Below are 15,391 nucleotides of genomic sequence, written 5' to 3'. Positions count from 1 at the left end.
CATAAGTAAAACCAGCTTGATTATCCAGGGAAGAAGAAACTGTGGCATGCAAGTTGAAATAGTTCTGTTTGTATGAATTTTATAGTAGTCCATAATGATGGGGAATCATGCCAAAGAATCCTAACAGGCAATGAAAATCTAGCAATCCCAGAAGCAATCACCAACTAATTAGGAAGACAAGACACTATTTTAAAAAAATGTAAAGAATACAAAGGCATTGCTTAAAAGTAATAGTAATAATAATGAAGAAAAATTCACAGGCTAAATGTTATGCTGTGCTAGGGACTGAAATCCTGTACATATAATGACATGGTTTAATATAAAATTATTCTGTGTATTCATTTGTTAGTTATATATCTGTATTATTAGTAAATATATGTATTGTGGTAGTGCCCAAATGACCCGTTTTGGCTTGAGGCCCCTGACTATAGTTTATGAACTAAAAATGCTAATTAATCTGCAAAACTCTAGAAAATCTATTAAAATGGATATTGTTGAGCCAAATTGTATTTAGGGCTTTGGGTATATATTTATTAAGCGTTAGTTTTAAATTAAATGTAAGAAACCACTAAAAAACAAAAGAAACTAGTTTGTTCCACCTGGAGATAGAATTCCTCACCTCTAACCCCAAGCTACTACTGCAACCACTTAGTACCACAGGGATATTTCCAAGACTCCTGCAACTAAGATGCAGGGGCAGAAAGATTACTTGCGCTTGTGCTGGCAATTACGGGGATGGATGGAAGAGTGGAGCACACACCCAATAGTAAATGCTCAGATAATACTGTGGTGTGGGGCAATATAAAAACCTATGTAGAATAGAAGGAACCTTTCAATCAGCACTCAGCACAATTGTAAAGCTCTTCTAAAATGGTGCAGTCAAAATGATCCAACACTGAGTGCTGGGATCATGAAAATCATCAGTGGTTTCTTTCCAGTAACTATACTTATGAATTACAGTGTGTTGGGAAGGCCAAAAAATCTTGTTTTGTTTACAAAATGTGAGCACCTTTTTCCCTTCCAAACATATGTTCTTGAAAATAAATAAATACAAAAAGTGACAACAGCTCAGCACTTAAAATAGCTTTACAATAACAAAGCATGTAATTATAGATAGTGGAAGGAAACAGCTTTGGTATTGGAATACTGTAAATAATGAATACATATTTATAAACTATCAACTAACTTGACATTATTCTTTTATGAAATGTGACCTGTATACCAGTTGAGAGGTATCAGAATATATCACCCCAAGAAGTTTTGAGAATGTGGTTTTCAGTTTAAAAAGCTATCTTTTTACAAGACAAACTGAGGTTGTTTAAACCAAAAATACTTCAAATAAAAAACAGTGCTCATGAAAATATTCAACTGCCTTTTTTGTGTTAGCTATTTCTTTTTTATATGGATAATTAATGATTTGGGAATGGAAACCCCTACCAATATGTGAGCTTTTCTCAGCTAAAAGTAAAACTCTGTATAAATCTGTAGATAAAAAAAAATCAAGTTCTATGTGTTGGGTATAAAAGGAGCTGGTGAAAAGCATCTAAAACTTAGGTGTTCGTACCGACAGTGTGGGTTCATGCACAAATTCTGTACAAACATTTACTGTAGTATTCATTATCGATACCTTTATCCTATCTTAGAGGTTGCAAATATTATTTATACTCCAAAAATCAGAAGTGAGCACAGAAAGCAATGAATTACACCAGTTCATTAATGCTGAGCCCAGCAAAACTCCCACTGCGCTGTAGTACAGTTCCTACTGCGCTACAGCACTGTGGTCCTCATTCCAGCAAAACTCCCACTGAAATATGTGGGACTTTTCCCTGAGTAAGGACAATAGAATCAGACTCCAAAAACTGTACAAATAGTGTGTTAATCTTCTGAAGCCGTGTATCTGCTCCTGTGAGGTGGTGTTCCCCTCCATAGCACCACGTGGGATCAGGCATTTTATTTGCATATGTACTGTGAAGAGTAATACCATTTTAATTTTTTTTAAATGGAGAGGGGGAGAGCATACGTCAAAGAAAAAAAGAGAGGGAGAAGGAAGGGCATCATGGAACCTCTAGAGGTGACAGAGTTAAGAAAAAGTAACACAGTTCATGCCTGCTCTTACTCATTGCAAGTTATATTTAATTTTTTTTAAATTTACTTTAGTTGGTGTCTGTTGAACACTATTTTCACATTTTGAGACTGGTGACTTGTAAAAGCTTCTGATGACCTGTTGTTTCTTGGATCTGTAAACATGTTTATACCACATTTGTTGAACAACAAACACTGGTTAAAATGAATGGGCTTTTAAAAGAAGAAAAGGTGGGGTTGGATGTATTTGGTTATCACTTGTATTGCCTGAGCACTATCAGCCTGTGGTACCTGTTCTCAAGGCACTTAAAGAGGAGAATGAGGTTTCAGCTCTGTCTTAATGACAATGTCACTCTGGTGACTTGTGGGGACACACACATTGTTTTTTTATTATACCATACATTCGTGTAGCATAAATACTTGAAGCTGGGATCACAGTCTTTAGATTTGTTTGATACTGTCTTAATTCTGTTGTGGCTGTACTAGTTATTGATTTCCATGGTATTTCTAACTCATGAAATGTATTAACTTCAACCATTATGGTTTCCTTTTGGTTACATATTCATTGTATGATGTTCTATTAGTCATGTATACTTCAATGTCCATTTCAAACCTCTTTGAGCTCCAGTCATCCCTAGAGAATAACTCTAGAAAGTGAAACAGACTCCTTGATGTATGTATTAGCAAAAGGCAGCTAACAAGATAATGGTTTTGGGGATGCTAAACAAATTAAGGACAGTTTTATTTTCTGTGTGGGAAGAAGGGAGAGAGAGAGAACGACCAGGAAATAGGTTTTTGATGAGCCTGGTAAACTGAGTAAGCAAATTCATGAAGCAATAGAGCAGCGGTTCTCAAACTGTGGGTTGGGACTCCAAAGTGGGTCACAATCCCATTTTAATAGGGTGGCCTGGACCTGGTGTTAGACTCGCTGAGGCCTGGGGCTGGGGCTGAAGTAGAAGCCCGAGCCTCACCACCAGGGGGCTGAAGCCAAAGCCCAAGGGCTTCTGCCCGGGGCAGCAGGGCTCAGGCTGTGGCTTCCGCCTGGCACGGAGGTGGTGGTGTGTAGTAATCTTTGTTGTCAGAAGAGGTTCACGGTGCAATGAAGTTTGAGAACCGCTGTAATAGAGTGAAAGAAAAAATGACTGGAATTTATTTGAGTCAAGCTTTTGCTAGAGGAAGAAAAGGAAAGGAATATGTTGTCGAAATTTTAGTCTTAGCTATTGTGAATATTGTTTGTAATTTTATTTTAGGTTTATATAACCACAGGAACTGCACAGTAAGATTATGTAGGCCCTTTTTTTTTTTTTTTGGAGGCAAGCCCCAGTCCTGCAGAGACTTAAGCATATGCTTAACTTTGCAGACCTGGGAAGTCCTAGTGCCACTGAAGTCAGTGGGAATTATTCACTTCCATAAATTTAAGCACGTGCGCAGTCATTGCAGACTATGATTTGTATCAAGACAAAAAAATCACAGAGCCTTGTACTGTTGGAATTCAATCCCAGTGTCTGATTAGAAGGAATTAAACAGAAGGAAAAGTCATTATAACTCCAGAATAAAAAACAATAACTTAAGAAGATCATGGTAGGAATAAGAAGCCAGGTGTAAATTTTCAAAAGTGACTAGTGATTTTAGGTACCCAACTTGAGACTGCATCAGCACTCTGAACATCAAGTCCCTTTAAGTTATCAAGTTGAGCATCCAGAATCATTAGACACTTTTTAAAATGTAGATTTTTTTTTCAAGTGCAAAGTGCTCAGATAGGCAAGAGACTGAGCATTCACTTTTACATCAGAGGGACTTGACTGAGAGTTGAGGGAGATCACACTTTACAGGAGTGCACAGCATTTTGCTGATCAAGCCATCAATGAGAAACAAACTAAACTAATAACTTGGGCTCATAAGATTGCAGTAGCAATGCTGCAGTTATAGCTGAAATGATGTGTGCATTTTAAGTTTCTATCCCAAGCAAAATAATGGAGTGGCTGATACAGGACTAAATAGGGTATTAAGAGAGTACTATAATTAATGTCAATCAGCATGGGTTTATGGAAAATAGAGCTTGTCAAACTATCTTTTTTGGATGAGATTACAAGTTTGCTTGCTATAATAGACTTCTGCAAGGTATTTGACTTGGTACCATGTAACATTCTGAACTATACAAAATTAGAACCATACAAAGTGAACATTAGAGAGAGCAATTGGGTGAGGTAATATCTTTTTTTGGACCAACTTCTGTTGGTGAGAAATACAAGCTTTCGAGCTTACACAGAGCTCTTCTTCAGATCGTGTGTAAGCTCAAAAGCTTGACTCTCTCACCATCAGAAGTTGGTCCAATAAAAGATACTCACCAACCTTGTGTCTCTGATATCCTGGGACCAACACAGCTACACCAATACTGCCTACAAAATCAGCCTGGCACATTAAATGGATTACAAGCTGGCTAACCGATCTCAAAATGTAATTGTAACAATAAATTGAGAATTATCACTGAGCAGGTATGTTTCTAATGGAGTCCTGCAAGGGTCAGTTCTTGTCCCTGTGCTATCTGATATTTTTTATCAATGACCTGGAAGAAAACATAAAATCATTACTGATCAAGTTTGTATATGGTACGAAGATTGGGAGAGTAGTAAATAATGAACGTGACTGATTAATGACATAGACCTATCTGGGTTGCTTGGTGTCACAGGGTCCGCACACGCTTGCACCCTCTTGTGCCTGTGCCCTGTGTTGGCTGGTTAAATAAATAGTCCTCTCCTTCTTTGGTGTCTTTATTTACCGTGCAGCAGTGCAAGCCCTCTTTGTTCCCCCAACAGTTATCCACATTTAGACCCTCCCCAGGGTCTGCTGGCCCATGAGGCTCCTTTCCTTGGCTGGGGAGACAGTGATATAGCCCTCCTGTCTCTTCCCAGGCTAGCCTCCAGGCTGAGCTTTCCTCAGGGCTTTTATAGCCCTCCCATCCTCAGCCCAGCTGCCGAGATTTAACTCCAGTCATTGCTGTGAGTCAGCCCCCATTAGGGCCTGCAGCCTGGCCCTCTGCTGGCTACCCGAGCCCCTGCACTTGGCCTCCTTATCAAACGGCAGGGCTTAGCCAGCATTTTAGCTGGGCATTCAAGGGGTTTACCCCTGCCACACTTGGTAACAGGGGTGGCTCCAGACCCCAGCACGCCAAGCACGTGCTTGGGGCGGGGGGTGCTCTGCCGGTAGCCAGGAGGGCGGCAGGCGGCTCCGGTGGACCTTCCGCAGGCGGAACCAGCGGCCCCTCCGCAGGCACGCCTGCGGGAGGTTCACCGGAGCCGCGGGACCAGCGACCGGCAGAGCGCCTCCCGCGGCATGCCGCCCTGCTTGGGGCGGCGAAATGTCTAGAGCCGCCCCTGCTTGGTAAGAATGATGCAAGCAAACAATATGTGTTGCGATATGGTCAAATGTAAGGTCACGCATTTAGGAGCAAAGAGTGCAGGCTATATACTTACAGGATGGGGAACTCTATCCTGGGAAGCAATAACGGAAAAAGACTTGGGGGTCATGTAGGATAAACATGAGTTCCCTGGACGATGGTGTAGCTGAAAGGGCTAATGTGATCCTTGGATGTATGAACAGGGGAATTTCACATAGGAGTAGAAAGGTTACGTTATCTCTGTATTTGATACTGGTGCCATCACTGCTGGAGTACTGTGTCCAGTTCTGGTATCCACACTTCAAGAAGAATGTTGAAAAATTGGAGAGGGTTCAGAGAAGAGCCATGAGAATGGTTAAAGGAGTGGAAAACATGCCTTAGAGCAGTGGTGCACAAACTTTTCCAGTCACACGCCCTTCCCCCTTACCATTAGAACATAAGAACATAAGAACATAAGAAAGGCCGTACCGGGTAAGACCAAAGGTCCATCTAGCCCAGTATCTGTCTACCGACAGTGGCCAATGCCAGGTGCCCCTGAGGGAGTGAACCTAACAGGCAATGATCAAGTGATCTCTCTCCTGCCATCCATCTCCATCCTCTGACGAACAGAGGCTAGGGACACCATTCTTACCCATCCTGGCTAATAGCCATTTATGGACTTAGCCACCATGAATTTATCCAGTCCCCTTTTAAACATTGTTATAGTCCTAGCCTTCACAACCTCCTCAGGTAAGGAGTTCCACAAGTTGACTGTGCGCTGCGTGAAGAAGAACTTCCTTTTATTTGTTTTAAACCTGCTGCCTATTAATTTCATTTGGTGACCCCATTAACAGAATCTATCTGTGCCCCTCTTCCCCCGTTAGTGCACAGCCAAGGCTTCCTCAGCAGCAGAGCTGGGGATGGGAGAGAAGCTGGTCTGGGAGCAGAGAGGGAATGAGGGCAGAGCTGGGCTGGAGATGGAGGCGAAGCAGGGTTGGTGTTGGAGTGGGACTGGGGCTGGATCTGGCTTGGAGGCAGAGCAGGGCTGGAGGCTGAATGGGATTCGGGGTGGTGCTTGTCTTTTATATTCCTTTTTATTTTTATATATTATCTATATGTAAAAGAACCTAGAGCTTGGGTAGATGCTATTAAATACAAATATAAATCCAATTATTATTCTTTTGAAGGCTGTTCTGTTCTACATGTATGGTAGATAGTTTAGATTTGCAAGTTTGTTTAGTATTCAGAGTAGTTTGAAGTAGAAATTAGTCCAAATTACTAATGCAGTGAAGGGAGCATTGTGGTATTTGCATAAATTTTGCAGTCTGCTGTGCAAATTAATGTCTGAGTATGAGACATATTAGCATGATCTAGAAACCAATATTTCTTGTATTCTCTGGGCAAAGGCTTTGCATCCTGTTGAGAATGCTATGGAGACCCAATGGGATTAGCATTCTCCATGGACCTATATAGCATACACTTAGTGTGCTGCAGTATACATTTATAATATTGTGTCTGGGATCCCGCAGTTGCTGGCTTTATCATTATGCCCAGTTCTACCCTTAGTTGTGTACCTGGGGCTCCCATTGGCTTTAATGAGGACACAGTGTGATCTGGAGGATAGAATTTTCCTCTTAATTTGTAAATGGAGTAATTTAAGGTACAGAATATAATAAATTTGGCCTTTTTTATTTGGTTGTGGGGGGAGGTTGGTTTGGTTGGTTTTTGCATAAGGAAAGATTAAAATGCTGAAATAAAATGTGAAGGAACAAAGAGCAAACCCTGCTTCCTCTGTGGAAATTAGGTTAATTTCCACACAAACTGAAGACAATGTAAATTTAATTACTGTGCTCTTCGGGGCCTGAGACTTCTTTAAAAAAGAATGCCATGGTGGTTTTACAGATGGAAAAAACTTGCACAACTGCAAGTACATTAGTAAGAATCATAAGACTGAACAAATCTGTATTGATTTTCCCAGCAATCCAGAAGTTTGTATGTATTTGTTGAACGATTCCTTTTACTGACTTCTTAGAATATACATATTCCCATGGATTGTAACAAATAAAATGAATAGTCTGCTGCAGAGATAGTATGTACATGGATTAGTAACTGTTCTCCTACTAGAAGGGTTATTTAAATTTAAAATATTTTACCTATTGTAAAGTCAACGCCTTCCTTTAATAGCATGCCTGTGAATGGATATTTGCTTGTATAGCTTTTATAAATCTTGAGATTTCATAAATCTGTAAAAAGTTTTTAGAAAAATTTTAGTCCCTGACTACACTAGAAATATGACCACCTTAAAGACCTCGGATACACCATGGTCTGACCTAGCTCTTGTTATAAAATAAGGTTAAGATCCATCCTATGCCAAAGACTGAAACCTTGTTTGTAACCTGCGTAGCAGACATTCTTGTAACAAAGTTCTTTGACATGGTTGTGTTTGTAATATGGACAATGGTTATCTGCTGAAATTACCTGATCTTTGTGTTTTTGGGCTGAGTAAATGGAGGTTATGATTTCATTGCTCTCTTATGCTTCTTGTGTCTATTTTGCTGTATTTTAGCAGGAAATCATTTTTATTAGCTTTAATTAGCTGTTTTCAATACCTTCGCATTGAATCTGCTAATATCAATCATAATACTAGTGTATGATACACATGTATGCTTTTTATTTACTTGTTTGAACTGAAATCCACTTGAGTGAATATATTGTGGATTGGTCTTATAATGCATTCATCACTGATGCCCCGTTTACATCGAAACTAATGCCAAATAAAGGAATCTGTTTGTTTAATGAATAAAAACCAGTGGACTGAACTAATAACTGGAGGTGATTCATTTGTTTTGCAAAAGTTTAGATCAGAGAGACGAGGTGGGTGAGGTAATATCTTTTATTTGATGAACTTCAGTTGGTGAAAGAGACAAGCTTTTTTGAAAGAGTAGCAATTGTCTGGTTTCAACCACACAGTTGTTATTGGGGCACGTAGTGCACTGTATGAGGTAGACCACATGCTGTGATAGGCATGCATAGGCCCCGTGAGATACATCGTGATGTTTCCATCCTCTGATTACCTTGTCCAGACCTGAAGAAGAGCTCTGTGCAGCTCTAATGCTCGTCTCTTTCACCAACAGAAGTTGGTCCAATAAAAATTATTACCTCACCCACCTTGTGTCTCGAATATCTTGGAACCAACACGGCAACAGCAACACAGAAAACAACAAAGCTTAAAACAGTAAAACTTGGGAAATAATATTTTGATTGTGACTAATGAGCCAACAGAGGGAGAAGAAATTATTGTTTATAATGGGACTCTATGTAGATATTATCTTTCTTTCAGTGATGCATTAAACAGTAGCTCAAAACCAAAAGCTACAGGTACAACATAGAGGACGTTCTCCATAAGATTATATTAACTTTAAAAAAGGTAAAATTTTGAGTCTAAGTTATTCTCATGTCTTTATATAAAGGGGATCTTTTCTAATGGAATTATGATGGTGAAATGTAAGCTGTAGAATGCCATTGTTTAAAGTGTGTTTCTATAATGTGTGGCCTTTATGGCCTGTATTTAATTCTGTAACTTTATTACATTTTTAAATTGAGGACAGTAATACACTTGGCATGTGAAAATGAGAGAGAAGAGAAACAATAATTCAGAGAATATTACTGTAATATTAGAGTACATAACTACCCACGTGTGACCCAGGTGTGCCTAGAGCAGCCCTCACTGGAAATGCCAAGGTCAGGGCAGGCTGCAAAAGGGAGAACAGATACTCCCAAGACTGGTGGGTAACACTAAAGTTAATCTCCCCAACCAGTCACAAACTGTGCTTCTGATCCCCCACACTGATTATCAAGAAGCAAAAAAGAAATCACACCACCCCCTTTATTGCATTCCAGTTCTCTGGCTCCTAATCAGCGTGTAGGTCCAGTACAGTGAGGAGTTATTTAAAAAACTCTGCTCACTATACAAAATGTTCTTCTGACCTCAAAGGGTCAGCCACATTACCAGGTCAGTATAGGTTTGGATCTTACCCAAAATACCACACTGCCAGCCAATCCTTTAGTCTCTAAAATGAAAGGTTTATTATAAAGAAAAAAGAAAGAACAAGAAGAAGAGGTTAAATGGTAAAGCAGTCACATATATACAGAGACTTCAAAGTCCATATATCAGGTTCTTAGCAGTATTGGTGAGTTTGCTGGCTTGAAAGTCCCTCTGGAACACATCCACAGCTTGGATGGAAGTCCTTTGCTCAGACTAGAGCTTCGTTTGTAGAAAGGTTATTCCAGAGGTAAGAAGCAGGAATGATGAAGACATAATGAAGAAGATGCAGCTGCCTTTTATAGTCTTTTGCCATGCAGTTTCTATTTCCTTTGTTCCAAACACAAGGTGTCCAGCACATGGCCTGGAAGCCTTAGAGTTCTGGCCATAGGCAGGCCCCTGCATGCCTTGCTCAGTCATAAGGTGTAGCCCCTGGCCTTTTCAATGGGTTCATTGTACAGTTGCTGCTCCTTGATGGACCATCAAGCAGGCAAGGCAGTGCTGATGCCAATCTGTCTGGGGGTATCACCCAGATGAACAGCACAAGTTTGGAACTACAGACATACCATACATATAACTTACTATACACACACATATACAAGATTACCATACTTGGCAAATTATAACATTTTTGCAAATACTTTACAGAGCATATCTGGCACAACTCATTGCTATTTTACAATATTCATAATATCCTAAAGTGTCCCCCAAATTCCATACAGAGTCACACCATGTTCATCCAATTTCTGGCCCACTAGGCTGTGTTTTGTTTTCTGTTTAGCTGCTGCTCAGTTTATCACCATGTACTTCCTGAAAAGGGGATTACGTGAGACCTCTGGGTCATCATAGATTAGAGGTTGGAAGAGACCTCAGAAGGTCATCTAGTCCAATCCCCTGCTCAAAGCAGGACCAATTTCCAGACAGATTTTTACCCCAGTTCCCTGAATGGCCCTCTCAAGGATTGAGCTCTCAACCCTGGGTTTAGCAGGCCAATGCTCAAACCACTGAGCTATCCCTCCCTCACACACCAAATAAACAATTACAAATTAATTGGTCTGATAAATTAAAGTTAACCACTGTCCTTGAAAACTGGGGGGGGAAGTGTTTGTTTGGGAGGGAGAAGTTCTGTCCTTGGTCCCCTTCTCTTCTCTCTCTCATAGTTTCGTCTGTCTTCTCTGTTCCAGCAACTCTCAGTTTACCTTTCCTCCTCTGACCTTACCCCTTCCTTTCAACCTCTCACCTCTTCCTGAACATCCTAGCACCTGCTTAAACTCAATCTGGGGAACTCTGAGCTCCTCTTCTTCCCTCCCAAACCTTCTCTTCTTCCTCTCTTCTCTGCTGTTGTTGCTAACACAACCATCTTCCCCATCACCCAGGCTCCAAACTTCAGTGTCATTTTTGACTTCTCCTCTGACCATCAGAGGAGGCAGGGAACTTTAGAGTATTATGTCCCCAGACCCCCAGTCCAACAGCCTTATTCACACAGGAGTCCTGCTGACATGCATTCAGCTACAGGATTGGAGTCCTAATGTCACTGCCTGCCTGAATATTCAGTTAAACATTTTCAAATCAAAATAAATGATTTGTGTAACTAAATATATTCATTAATCATTGCAGCTTTAATTACAAATAGGGTCATGGCTAATAGCAATACAGATCCAGTGCTAATATTGCCTTTCTGTATGGTCGCGATGGTCTGTGAGGGTGCTAATGCAAGAGATTAGTTCTGCTGAGACATGGGCCAGTATACCCATTTTAATTAGACTGATTTTCTTTATGTAAGAAAACCCATCTCCCACAAAGGTTTGTTTGTCTTGTCTGTCTCTTTCTTTAGGTTATGTCTGATGGCAAACCACAAAATAAAAATGCATGCAAATTTTGCTGCAGCCTTTCCTCTCTCTATCTTTTCATTTAGTATTTGTTGTAGGACATTCCTTAGATTCATACTTTTTTTTTTGAGGCCAGAATAGACCATTGTCATCATCTAATCTGATCTCCAGCAAAACAGAGGCCATAGAACTTCCCTGAATTAATTCCTGTTTGATCTAGGGCGTATCTATTAGAAAAACATCCAGTCTTGATTTAAAACATTTCCATTGATGGAGAATTCACCACAACCCTGGGTAAGTTGTTCCAATGGTTAATTAGTCTCCCTGTTAAAATTAGCACCTTATTTCCACTCTGTCTAGCTTCAGCTTCCAGACATTGAATGTTAGTATATGTTTAGCTGATAGATTATCAAATTTCTGTTCCTTGTGTAGATACGTATAGGCTGTGATCAAGTCACCGCTTAACTTTCTCTTGGATAAGCTAAATAGACTGAACTCCTTGAGGCCTATCACCATAATGCACATTTTCCAATCCATTAATCGCTCTTGTGGCTCTTCTTTGAACCCTCTCCAGTTTTTCGGCATCCTCCTTGAAGTCTGATACTAGAACTGAACACAGTATTTTAGTAGTGGTTGTACCATCAAAATGGTTATTGTTTGCATGTATCCCTCTTACAAAGCAATCAAGATTGTTCCATATCAGTGACCTCTGCTTGTCATTATTTGCCACTTTCCAATCTTTGTTCCACGGCAAATTTTATCAGTAATGATTTTGGGTTTTTTTCCAGGTCATTGATAAAAATATTAAATGGTATAATGCCAAGAATTTATCTCTATGATTGACCAATAGAAACATACCTACCTGATCATGATTCTCCATTTACAATTACATTTTGAGGCCTATCAGTAGCCAGTATTTAATCCATTTAGTGTATGGCATATTGAGTTTCTGTGGTTCTAATTTCTTAATCAAAATGTCATGTGGAACCAAGCCAAATGCCTTACAGAAGTCTTAGGTATATTACATCCAAAATGTATATTATATTAAGTGTCTAACTTTAGTAGCTGCTTTTTAACATTCTCTTTAGTTACTGTTGTAATGGAAAGTATTTCATCATAAGATATAAATACATCATCTCTTTTTACCAAATACAGAACTGAAATATTTATTGACCACTTCTACCTTTTCTGCATTATTGATTTTTGTACCATTTCTAGTATGGGACCAATATCATTGTTAGGACTTGTTTGTTCTTTATATACTTTAAAAACTCCTTATTTTCTTTAGCTCTGTTAGCCCTTGATTTCTGCTTGTGTTCTTTTGCTTCCTTTATCAATATTCTGTAATTCCTAGCTTCTAATTTATATTCATTGCTATCAACAAAAAAATAGCTGTTTTCATGTCCCTTCTAAGACAGGTTGTTGCTTCCCTTCTTTCTTAATTGTGGCATTGGGTGTCTAGTAAAATGTTTATAAACAGTTTCCAATTATCATTGACAGTTGTCTTTTAAAATTATTTATCCCAGCTGATTTGGTTCATTATTGTTTTAATCCTTTGGAAATTGATCCTTTAAAAGCACCATATATATATTTTACTGGTTTGGACTTTACATTTGTTATACATAAACAAAATAATCAAGTCATGATCACTTGCAGCTATTCAACCACTAATTTTTAGTTTCGCTATAAAGAGAAATTGATCTGTCAAGATCAGGTCTAATATACAGTTCCCTCATGTTGGATTCAACACTTTGAGTTAGGAAATTGCCATAAATAATTTTTAGGAATTCTAAGGACACTTTAGGACTGGCAGCATGAAACTTTGAGGTCTCCCATGATAACTCAGCGTTTTTTTCCTCCTACATGTTATAGTTGGTTTTCCTGTTCTCTAGTGTGATTTTGGAGGTCCATTGATTCATTAAAACATTGATCCATAAGAATGCTTATGAAAGGATGTGGTAAGGAGGTCCCTGTGTATTTGAGCTCTAACCGTTTTGAACTTGAGTATATTAATTATATAATTTAATTATATAAATTACATATCACAGAAAGTAATGATGGAAAACCCTACACTATCATCATCTCATTTAGTCTATCCAGCCTGACCATGAAGGATTTTTTCCTACTATATATTTTTCCATTGTTGTGTCCAGTCTAGTTTTAAATAGGCAGAAGTAGAAGTGTGATTAAGGCATATGAATGGGAATTAGGAGACCTTTTTGTGACTCTGCCACAGATAAATGGGAATAACAATACTACCTTTAGGTGGTGCTCTGAGGCTAAATTAATATTTTACCAGTTGCTGTCAGATGCTCAGAGAGAGTGTGCTACATAAAGTGCAAATTATTATTCTAATTTATTAATTGTCTAGAGTGATGAGGCTTCCCCACACTTCCCCGTTCCACTGTTCCACACTCCTTGAGACATAAGTGTTCAGCATTTATTCCTGATATTCATCCTACATTTTCCTTCGCCTAATTTCATCAAATCCCAGGAATTCTGTGAAATTAATAGCTCACCTTATCACACACCCACCAATGCTTCAAAAGTAGAAATTGGTAGGGGAGGTTTCAGCAGCTAATCTCCTAATTAAATTCTCTGAGCTTTTAAATTTTATGAAGAAAAGGGAAAATCAGACAAGAAGACGGAATTCTCTCTCTAACTCTGCTGTTCCTTCCCCTCTCCTCACCCATCCTCCTCTATTTTCTAGAGTGGGGTGGGGTATTCATTTTGCCATATGTTCTCCACGTCTGTGCAGGATTAATATTGTGCATGTTTCCATTCTCACATGTTGAAGAAATACATTACCCAAAACCCTGCTACCTTATTCTGTGTTTTGTATTTAAATTCCCTTTTCAGCCAAAGCAGCTCATTGGGGTTTCCCAAAAAGGCTGCTTATGGTGGAAGCCCCTCTTCCTTCCAGAGCTGTTTTCTTCCTCTTCATGAAATGAACTGTACCTTCCAAAATAGATGGAGACACTTTAGTGCAGTGAGTCCAAGTGCAGATTAAACAGACACCTCTAGATCAGTTTTAACCAATGATGCTGTCTGCGCAGCACTAGATGGTGCTGACGACACTACTGAATTAGCAGTATTAATGACAGCAGGAGTAACACTACATTCCCCAGTGCAGGTAAACAACCAGTTTTCAAAGCCAAGCTTTAAACAAGCTGAAAATCTGTCCTCAAATGAGCGATTTACAGTATAAATACAGCATCTGGATTTGGGAAGGGAAAAGGAACTGTGCTGCTGTGTATGCCATTATCCTAGATCTTATTTTTGTTTTCTTATTCACTTTCAGTAGTCTTGTAGACTGAGGGTCTATTCCAGGGGTCAGCAACCTGTCAGAAGTGGTGTGCCGAGTCTTCATTTATTCACTCTGATTTAAGGTTTCGGGTGCCACTAATACATTTTAACATTTTTAGAAGGTCTCTTTCTATGTCTATAATATATAACTAAACTATTGTTGTATGTAAAGTAAATAAGGTTTTAAAAACGTTTAAGAAGCTTCATTTAAAATTAAATTAAAATGCAGAGGCTCCTGGACCTGAGTGCCGCTGAAAATCAGCTCGCATGCCGCCTCCGGGCACGTGTGCCATAGGTTGCCTACCCCTCGTCTATTCCAAGTGTTTCCAATTGTAAAGGTTGTAGATTGGTGGGAGGCTGATATGAGGCCTAAGCAGGTAGATATCTTGATAAAAGACTGCAGATGGATCCACTTGAGGGGAAAAGAGGATGAGAGATTCCAGAGGCTAGGAAAGTGGTTGCTTTCTTCTGTACTTTTCTCTGGGATGCAGATTTTCACTGCCTTCAGATCTATTGAATTATTCTTAATGCTGTAGGTATTGATCACCACCTATAATTATCACAAAGGATTAGTATTTCTTAATCTTACTTACCGCTATTTGTATATCAGACTAATTGAGAGAGGTGTGGTTCAGTGATAGTTACATCCTGGGGCTTGGACTTGGGAAGCCATATTTCTAACATCAGCTCTGATCCTGATTCCCTCTGGTCTTGGGCATGTTACTTCATTATTCTGCTTCAGTTTCTCCATCTGTA

General features: G+C 39.4%; 1 protein-coding gene across 2 annotated transcripts in view; it reads left to right on the top strand.

The window, feature by feature from the left end:
* Nucleotides 1-15,391, top strand: part of DYM (dymeclin) — a 367,304-nt gene that overhangs the window by 255,363 nt on the left and 96,550 nt on the right. The window lies entirely within an intron of this gene.

The sequence above is a fragment of the Mauremys reevesii genome, linkage group 6 (assembly GCF_016161935.1).
Source record: "Mauremys reevesii isolate NIE-2019 linkage group 6, ASM1616193v1, whole genome shotgun sequence".
NCBI lineage: Eukaryota > Metazoa > Chordata > Testudines > Geoemydidae > Mauremys > Mauremys reevesii.
This window is presented reverse-complemented; position numbering and strand designations above follow the sequence as displayed.